The sequence below is a fragment of the Drosophila subpulchrella genome, chromosome 2L (assembly GCF_014743375.2).
Source record: "Drosophila subpulchrella strain 33 F10 #4 breed RU33 chromosome 2L, RU_Dsub_v1.1 Primary Assembly, whole genome shotgun sequence".
Lineage (NCBI taxonomy): Eukaryota > Metazoa > Arthropoda > Insecta > Diptera > Drosophilidae > Drosophila > Drosophila subpulchrella.
The window spans coordinates 17,596,869-17,606,554 of record NC_050610.1 but is presented as its reverse complement, the minus strand read 5'-3'; positions in this window follow the sequence as shown (position 1 = coordinate 17,606,554).

Sequence of the window (9,686 nt, the reverse complement as noted above, 5' to 3'; positions counted from 1 at the left end):
GTTATTGTTCTAGTTATTGTTGTGGCCCCCATTGCACATTGTTTGCGCTGCTCGCGTTTTCCTCAGTTGCGGTTCAACGCGCACGCCCACCGCCCACCGCCCCCTTTTCCGCTTTTCCCACTTTTCCCCGCTTTCTTCTTGCCACTTTCATCATCATCAAAGACAACAGCAACAACCAATTTCTGAGCGCGGCGAAAACTTTGGGCCAAAAAAAAGTTTTTCTGCACATGCCAATGGAGGCGAAAAAGGGTTCCACATGCGTGCAGGTGCACTCATCTGTGTGTGTGTAAGTTTGGTTTAAGTTTTTAGCATACACCAAAAGACAGGAGGCGGAAAAGCAGGGGCAGGGGGCGTGGCAGATCGGCGGGGTAGCGGCTCGAGCAAAGGCGACTGGCGAAAACTTGCACAAAAGACCAGCAGTCAGACAGCAGACGAATCTGTGAGTATACACTGAAAAAAATGGGAATCATAATCAGATATTGGGCACTTTTCAAGTCCTATTTTGAAGGCCAATTTAAATATATTATACATATTTAAGACATAAACAAATTGTAAGAATAATAGTAATAATCAGCAACTACATACCTTAGATGCATATCTTAAACGAGCTTAAGGTCTATTGCAGCTTTAAAATATTATTATATAATATTGTTATTAGATAATATAATTATTAGATAGAAATATTTTATTTATATCTATTTATACAAAAATCTTTTTGACTCAACAATACACTTAAATCAATCAAAATTGAATACATCCTATTTTTACAAAAGTGTTCCCTTTATGTAGACTAAAACCCTAACTTTAACTTTGGCATTTATAATTTTACTGATTATATCATAGAGTTCGTTTTACGAAAAATAGTTTTATTTAATAAAGATCTGATCCTGAGATCTGACCACTATAATCCTCCGAAAATGTAAATTATTGTATGTCATATTAGATAAGTAATGTTAAAGAGTTCGTTGTATAAATTAAAAGTTTCATTTAAAAGAGATCTGATCTTAAGATCAGACTATTATATTCTTCCGAAAGCTCCTTTATACCATTTCTTTCGCTCAGTGCATGTCTCTATGTGTTGGTTTAGCTGCGTGCCAGGCACACCTTGAGGGAAATTTTGCGCCTCGCCCGCAAGCAGACATTGGTTAACAAACTTTTCAACTACCTAACGCACATACTCGCACACATGCAGAGCCTGAGAAATTATTATAACACGCCACGTTGGCAACCTTTTCATATGCCAACAACTTTGGACAGGACGGCGAAGGTGGATGGGGGGATTCCCCGGCTTCCAGGCAAGTCCCGTGTAGATATAAAATTATGCGCGTTTATTCGTAAATTAAGTGTGCTGGGGCTGTTGCTCCTTGAAAGTTTGAAAGCAAATCGCTGGCTAACTTGGCCAAAAAGGGAGCCCATGGGGGTTTTAACCGAAGCGAATGCACCTTGTGCGGTTAGAGGGGTTGTGGCACGTGCCAGGGTCTTTATTAAAAATGCACAAGTCCTAAGTGGTCATGTCCATCGATAGCCGCAGCCATATTAAATTTATTTAACAAGATTTGGAAATTTTCACTGCCCTTAGGCTAAATGCTAAACATCCTGCCCACTCCACTGGCCATAAAGCAGGTGTCCTTGGATGTCCCAGTAACTGAACAAGGGTTCGGTGAAGTTGAAAACACCGAAAGCCTTTAAAAATATGAAAACCTACCTTAAATCTTTTTGGTGCTATATCCTATACAATTACTTGATTAATTAAATTTGTATTCCGTACTCTTTATAAAGCTTATAAGCTGAGATGTAGTTATTTTCCTATACAATTACTTCATTAATTAAAATTATGTGCACATACTCTTTATAAAGCTTAAGAGCTGAAATTTATTTATTTTCATAAAACAGAAATATCAAATGAACCCTCGTGATTCGCATAACCAATTAGTTCCGTAATGTAAATCCTCCGGTTTTTATGTTTCCCCCAACTAAATGATCAATTTTCAGCATTTAGCTCTGTGTAATCGATATAATCAAAGGTTTACCCAAGACTCGGCACTCCTCAAACGATAAGTGTGGCAATGCAAGCGGATGATGGAGGAAAAGGGTCCGTCGAGTGCAACATTAGAGGAGGCAAACCCAATGGGGCAGACACCGCAAAGTGGAGATGCTGCGGAGCTCCGATCCCAAAACTCGTGAAAATTCAGGTGCAGATGCCAAGCGAAGCGCAGCGCACACAACATTATTGGCAGGTGGAAACCAGCAACAGCAGCCGTACAGGTAGCTCACGGGGGGCGTGGCGGGGCAAACGCTTTCAAGCGGACTAAAAATTTTCAGATTTTCAGAACATAACATTTTACGGTTTCACGGTTCATTGCCACATGCAGGAAAAGTGAAAGATACATCGCCATACAGGTGCAGCTCACTTTCCATGGGTGTGCTCGTTTGTGCACTGAGAAAAACGAACATCGATTTATTTGCCTTTAGAATCTCTTAGGATAAAACTCTAAAAATAGATATCATTTTACTTTTAGGAATATTATATCTTATTTTTTAGTAAATATTTAGTATTTTGAATGTTAAATATTTTGGGTAACCTTAATCGATCGATTAAACCACCTAGATTTATTTGCCTTTAGCATCTCTTAGGATATACATTTTAAAAATAGATATCATTTTACTTTCTGGAATAATATATCGTATTTCTTAATAAATATTTAGAAATATATTATTTAAATATTTTGAATACCACATACCATGAAACCACATAGATTTATTTGCCTTTAGCATCTCTTAGTATAAAAACTCTAAAAATAGATATCATTTTACTTTCTGAAATATTATATCGAATTGTTTAATAAATATTTAGTATTTTGAAAGCACTGAAATTTAAAAAATTGTTTTTGGAAAACCTCTTCTAAATATATGTTTTAAAAAATTAAAAGTAGAAAGTTAAATCAATTAAATCTAAATACCAATCCTTTGTGATAATTACAAATCTCAATGTATTGTTTTTCTCCAAGTGCTTAATAGCACATAGGAAACCTATACCTCTCGTTTAGACGGTTGAAAATCGTTTGAAGAGCTCGATGAGTCTAGAGGGGATTTAGGAGACGGATGGTCGGCAAGGATAACTTTTGGGTTTTCGTTGATTTTGATTTTGTTAAGCTTCAACAAAATATTTTAAGCAGTTTAGAAACTGCTCATGTATATCACAAGAGTTCACATATCACGCACACAGGAGAAAAACTGAAACGGGAGTACAAATTTTCCCATATATCGATGCAACTTTTGCTTTTGTTTGGTGTTCGTTTCGTTTTTTCCGCAACTTTTTGTCCGCTCTTTTTAAATTTCTTTTTTTCGTCACCTAGTCTCGTCGTTGTCGTTAAGCCTTTTGATTTCGGCTCTAAGCGTATCGGATTTTCGCATATTAATTCATTTAAAATGTGAACACAATTTTTATCGTTTCGTTTTATTGCGGAATTTTGCGGTTTCTTGACTGATGGAATTCACCCCAGTTAAATTTCAATTTAATTAATTTGCTTTTATAATGATTCATTAATAGGGATTTGAATTTAATTGTGAAAATTTTTTTTGTTTTTTTTGTGGTATTTTGTTTTGTGGTATTGATTGGAGGTGTGTGCAATGTATTAATTAAATAATATGTATTCAAAATATAGGATAATAGGAACGGGTTTTAAAAATTCATCTTGGTAATCATACCTATATTTCTTTCTCTATGCTTCCACTTTCTCAATGGCTCCCTACCTTAAATTTATCTTGTGAGCTTAATGACTTATGGACGTAAATAAATGTCAGCATTCCTCAAGCTGCCCTTTGCGGTCAGTTTCCTTATGCCCCTCCCTAAAACCCGAGCAGCCTTCTTCATATTGATAATTTATGTTTATTGCTTATGCAAAGCGCAAAGTCCAATAAGCGGCAAATCAAACAAATTGCTGGAAAGTTTCCATCCACAAGGAAGTAGCAGGGGCATCCCCATTTTATGGGAAAATGGGGAAACCGAAGGCACTGAGCTAATGGCATTTGCCTCGTTGATAAGCCGCTCGATCTCGAAAATTAGCAAACAAAGTGCGTAGTCTTAAATGCCTTTGCCTTTGCCCTCGCCTTCCACCGCCGCTTGCATTTATTGTTTTTCATTTTGGGTTTTCCGCAGAGGTGAAAATTGTGTGCGAAAAAATCGTACGTGCGTGAAAATGAATGGCGGGGGCCAAGTGTAATTGTCCAGCGTTGGGATGGGGAAAATGCTTCCCGAGATGGTTGCGGTTCCAAAGAGATTGGCAATGTTCGCGTGGAGCTTTCCCGTTGGCGTGTGGTCAGGTGTTTGTTAGAGATATGAGCATGCCCCCTCGTCCATATGATTTAATGTTAATCACATTTAATGGGGGCGTCAGGGAGAAAATAATGAAAGGAAGAAAGGGCAGGAAAACAGGCGGTCATATTGAAAATACAAGCTCGTAAATTAAATTTTACACCAGCGAACCGCTATGAATAGCAAACAAAGTAGTAGAGAAAAGCGGGTCTTTAAACTAAAAAATCATAGATAAGAAAAAAATTTGATTTTAATCATAATAATGGAAAATATTATATTTAAATAATTGTTGTAACTGTGTTAAACTAAAAGTATCTTATGATTTTATTAAAAAATTAAATGTAAGTCAATCTTAATTTGTAGTACTTCTTTTTATACATTACTTATGAAGTTTTACTTACCGCTTTAAGTGTGTTAACTAATATTATTTTGAAGATCAAACTTTTATTAAAATATTTACATTTATTGAATTTCATCAGGAAATACATATTAGTTCCTGTGAAAGATACTGTTTTTATATCCCTCATCATTTATTTTTTTTTGTTAAACCTATATGAAATATACCCCCAGGAAGGGTGTGAAAAATGGTAGCATTCACAATGGCCAAATGATGCCGCTACTTGGCTTCCCCTCAGCTTTTCCATCTGCCAGACTAGGCCCATAAATTTTTACTAAGCACACGCAGTGCGCTCTCCACTGGCCTGTTCCGTTCTGTTCCACAGAACCATATACTGTTCCCTTGCCGGTCCGGTCATCTATTTCCCTGGCCTGAGAGATGTGTCTACGTCTGCTGTCCGCATTTTTTTCTTCGCTTTTTTATCGTTTAATTAAAATTCGCAACACGTAAATCCATTTGAGCCGCTGCTGCAATCTTTACTTTAACCTTAAGGCGGCCCAAGCCCAATCCCAATTCCAGTCCCACTCCAGTTTTCCTGTATCCATCTGCCATTGCCGAGTGTTGTGTGTGGTAAATCCTATTTTTCTATTTTGTTGCCCCATAAAACCACTTTACACAATTTTCGTCTTTTGTTTTTCGATTTTCTTCAAGTTGGTCTGGGGCAATATCTTCTAACGGTCTTCTAATGCTCTTTATGGGTATTGAGTTGCTTTTAAAGTGCAAAATAGTTGGTAATAAAAAGTGGATTATTATATATTCAGATCTAAAAGGTACCGAAAACATTTCTTTATCATTTAAAACGTAAAGAAAATTTTTAAAATATTATTAAAGCACTTATATAATAGTTTTCAGTTGCCTAGCGCTTAGTGAGAAAAGGTTTTTTAGCTCAAACTGTGTTCTAAATAATTTAGAAAAATTAATTTTGTAATTTTCAATTGTTACATATTAATTGTGAATTAATTTTGTAAGTGTAATTTAGGGTATTATAACTTCGTGTTGTTAAAAACACTTCGCCATTTTGATTTCGCTGCTTGTTTTGCAGTCGCAGTTGTTGTTGGCCCTGGTGCTGTTGGCCATCTGAAGCCCTGACTTTTACCAATTATTGCTAGTGCCGGGGCCAGCTAGCGAATTAGCCTTTGTTGGGCAACCAATCAACCGGGGAACCCCCTCCCTTCGGTATTGTTACCCGTGCACTTCCCCTTTCGATTGCCGCTGGCTTTTCATTACTTTTCTATCAACGTACTTAGGCCATTGTTGTGCAGTTATTTAGCACAATCAACACCCGATGCCACCGATGCTGATGCTGACGGCCCCTTCTCCAGTTTTGATATCCCCTTTTGTCTTGGTGGGTTGGGGATATCCGGCTACTTGGAAGAGCTTAGTAAATTTTATCAATGGCAAACATTTCTCTGCGAGGAGTGCCCCTCCTGTGTTTCACCTGAAGGCAGGATCCTTTGTTCATTTACGTTTCACTGGAGCTGCACACAAAATTAATGGAAATTGCTCTGCACAATGTACGAGGCAATCCAAGGCAATCCAAGCAAGCTAGCAAGCAGGAGCAGGCGGAGACAGAGGTATTAAAAAATTAACAAAAAGCCGGACTGCAAGTGGCAAACTGGAACTACAAGCTGTCCTGACTTGAAGGCATTCCATGTAATTGTTGCATGTCCTGCCTCCGCCTGCGATTGCCTTCAATTGGAATTATCTATGAATGGGCAAGAGGACTAAGGACCCAGGGACATGGACCTGGAGACGATAAAGGATAAGGCGGCTCGGAGCTGGTTGTTGGGTGCCCACTGATTGCTCAGGGATCTTGTGGGCTCTCGGAGAAGCTGTTAGGCGCTTAACTCGGGCCACAAATAGTGTAGAAGGAATTGAGGGCTGTTGAGAGGTTGGATTAGATTTAAAATTACAGGTAAGGTGAGTTTGTAGGGATTTTAGGCAAGTTTAATTGCATGTTCATTGAGGAATCAAAAACATCTTTGTTTACCGATGTTATTAAAATGTAGCTTCTCCATAATGTGCAGATATTGCCTAGCAAGGGCCGTAAATATAAATTATATACTTTTGCACTTTCTTAATTACCAAAACAATATTTATTATTAATGTAAGTAAAAACAATACCATGAAAAAAACCAGGATTATTTCCTGAGGTTTAATGCTTCGGTCTAAATATCGAAATGATTATTGAATAAAATACTATTAAAATATAGTTTAAAAATTATATAAATGTGTATTTTTAAAATTTTATTTGCACTATAACTTGGTTTTTCCTCTTCCACTAAATATTTGACCTCATAGGGAAAATGCAAGGATTATTTCCTAAGTTTTAATGTTTCTGTCTAAATATCAGAATGATTATTTGTTAAAAAATTATTGAAGTATATTAAAAAGTTGTATTAATTTTTATTTTTAAAATTTTGTTTCCCTTAGAAATTTGATTTTCCTCTTCCACTTAATATATCCCCCCATCGGCCAAATTCAATTCTCATCGACTTGGTATTTTCTTAATTTTCTCGCTACTTGTTGATTAGTTTTAAATGAGTTTTGCTGCCGGCATTGCTTGACTTAACCCGCTGCCATCTTAACCCTTCGCAACGCAACTCCCCGCGGGCCCCGATTGATATTAACGCGCTTCGGCTGATTGAAGTGTAATCAGCAGGCAGTCAGTCAACGATTCAGTCGCTCCTTCACTCAGTCAATCAATCGTAGAAGCTGCGGGCCATGTATTAGCAGCTGAATGAAATGTAAGTGAGCAAATCGTAATTAAAACTGCGCCCATCAGCGGCACGAGAGGCAAAAACAAAGGGGCAACAACAAGCGAGGCAGCAAAGTACGCTCGAGGACACAAACAATATGCATTAGGGCTGAATGCGATGGGCGTGGGAAAGCGGGAGAAGTGGCAAAGTGGGTGGTGGAGCGGTTGGGCGGTAGAGGGAGCGGGTCAAAGCACTCGACTGTCTGATGGCAGTGACGTTGACAGAGACGAGACACTAATGAAAATGCATAAGCAGTTGCAGTCGAGGGAAAACAGAGGTTCGAAGTGGGAGAATTTCTGTTCCCGGTTTAAAAGTCGCAATAAATATGGATTTGGGTTATTCATAAGAAGAGTTTCACATATTTTAAGTAATATTTTTTTAACTAATTCAGTAATATTTTTTAAATATTCTAATTTATTTTTTAAAGCTTTCTACAAAACTTTACTTATGACGTAAAAACTGACTCCCATTTTACTCTTCTTCGCAGAGTACAAAAAAATCATAAAATTTGGTATTAAGAAGCGGTATAAAATAAAATGTATTTTATATTTTAATCTTTCAAATTGTGGGCACTACAGTTTTGGGTGGCTTGTGGGCGTAAAAGTGTGCGTGACATTTTGCTAAAACAAAGTTGCGTAGGAATCTCTAGAATCTGCATGCTTAATCCCAACATCTTTTATAGTTTCCGATACCACTGCGTTTATACGGACAGACGGACATGGCTGGATACCAATCTAGTATACCCTTTTGTTCTACGAGTAACGGGTATAAAAATAATATATTTTATAGCTTTAAATTTAATCGAAAATATGGTATTTTGTAAAACAGTCTCTTTATATGAATATAGTATATTTAATATACATATCGAAAAACTTCAAAGTCTGTTTCCTGAAAATATCATGATTTTTACGAAATGTGAAACCTCCAGAGATATGGCAAATTAACCCATCTCCGATTGTTGGATGGTGAAGGGCTCCTCCGCTGGGCCAGCAAAAAAGGCTACAACAGAAAGGAGTAACAGGATAATGAGGAATGCTGCGCGGCTGAAAGGAGTTTGAGCACTCAGAATGCGACTGCAAAACAAATGCTAAAATGGGCAGCACAAAAGATGAAAGCGGCTCACTCATAAATAGGGTGACACAAGTGGAAAACGAGAGGGGGAAAATGGAAAATGCACTGTACTCATCGTGTGTGTATCTCTGTCTGATTTCTGTTTGTCTCCGTCACTCACTCATTCCCCATCCCTTTTGTCCAACCCCGTCGCCCCGCCTCAGTGGCGCCCTCTGATCCGGATTCTGAGTCTCCGTCCGGGCGTAAATCAAAGTGAAAAGCGTGGTAATTGCATTAAAAGCATATAAACAAAATGCAATGCAAGTGGCTGTGATAAATATAAAAAGCAACAGCCTAGGCCCTGAAAGGCCTCCAACTGAATGTCACTGTATGTGCACTATATACGGTATATCCCCTTTTCCGACCCTTTCCCAGTGCCTTTTGTGCTGTGAAATTAAGCAAATAAGTACGAGCAGAAAGCAAAAAATGTGGGGGGCGAAAAAGTATTGCAGAGCCCAGTAAATTGGTAGATCCGCCAACACTTTTGAACGCCTTGTATTTAAAAAGGGGTTTAAAGGGCGGAAAAATATTGACCCTTGAGCAAGTTATCAAAAGGCTCTTTAGAATCAATGGATGATAGCTAATCAGCATCGTCATGGGAAAGGCTTTTAATTAAATAAATTATATAAGTATTTTTTGTTGAATGGCAACGCGGCGTATACTTAATTTTATATGAAAATATTATACTATGTCTTCTTTAAGTTTAAGACTTGCACATACGTGGCAGTCTAGCTGGTATTATTAGTCTTTAGTATGGTAAACTTTATATAGAAGTATATTTTTGTGCAATATTTCAATATTCCTACCTATATATATACGAACGACTGATTTCAGCCCATAAATAGTCTGCGAATCCTTGGAACTTATCAAAATAAATATCCTTCATTCCCTGAGTTGGCCTCAAGTATTCCCAAGTCATTAACCCGCCGTTAAGAAAACAGTCTGGATAAGCAAGAACACAATATGAGCTGCTCGCATTTATGGTTAGCGATACGAATGTCCCTAACTGCATGTACTCAGGCATCGGTTGAGGTTCGTAGCCCTGAATCCGGCTGTTTATAGCACCCAATCACGACCCTGAATGGAGAAACCACCGCATGCGTAG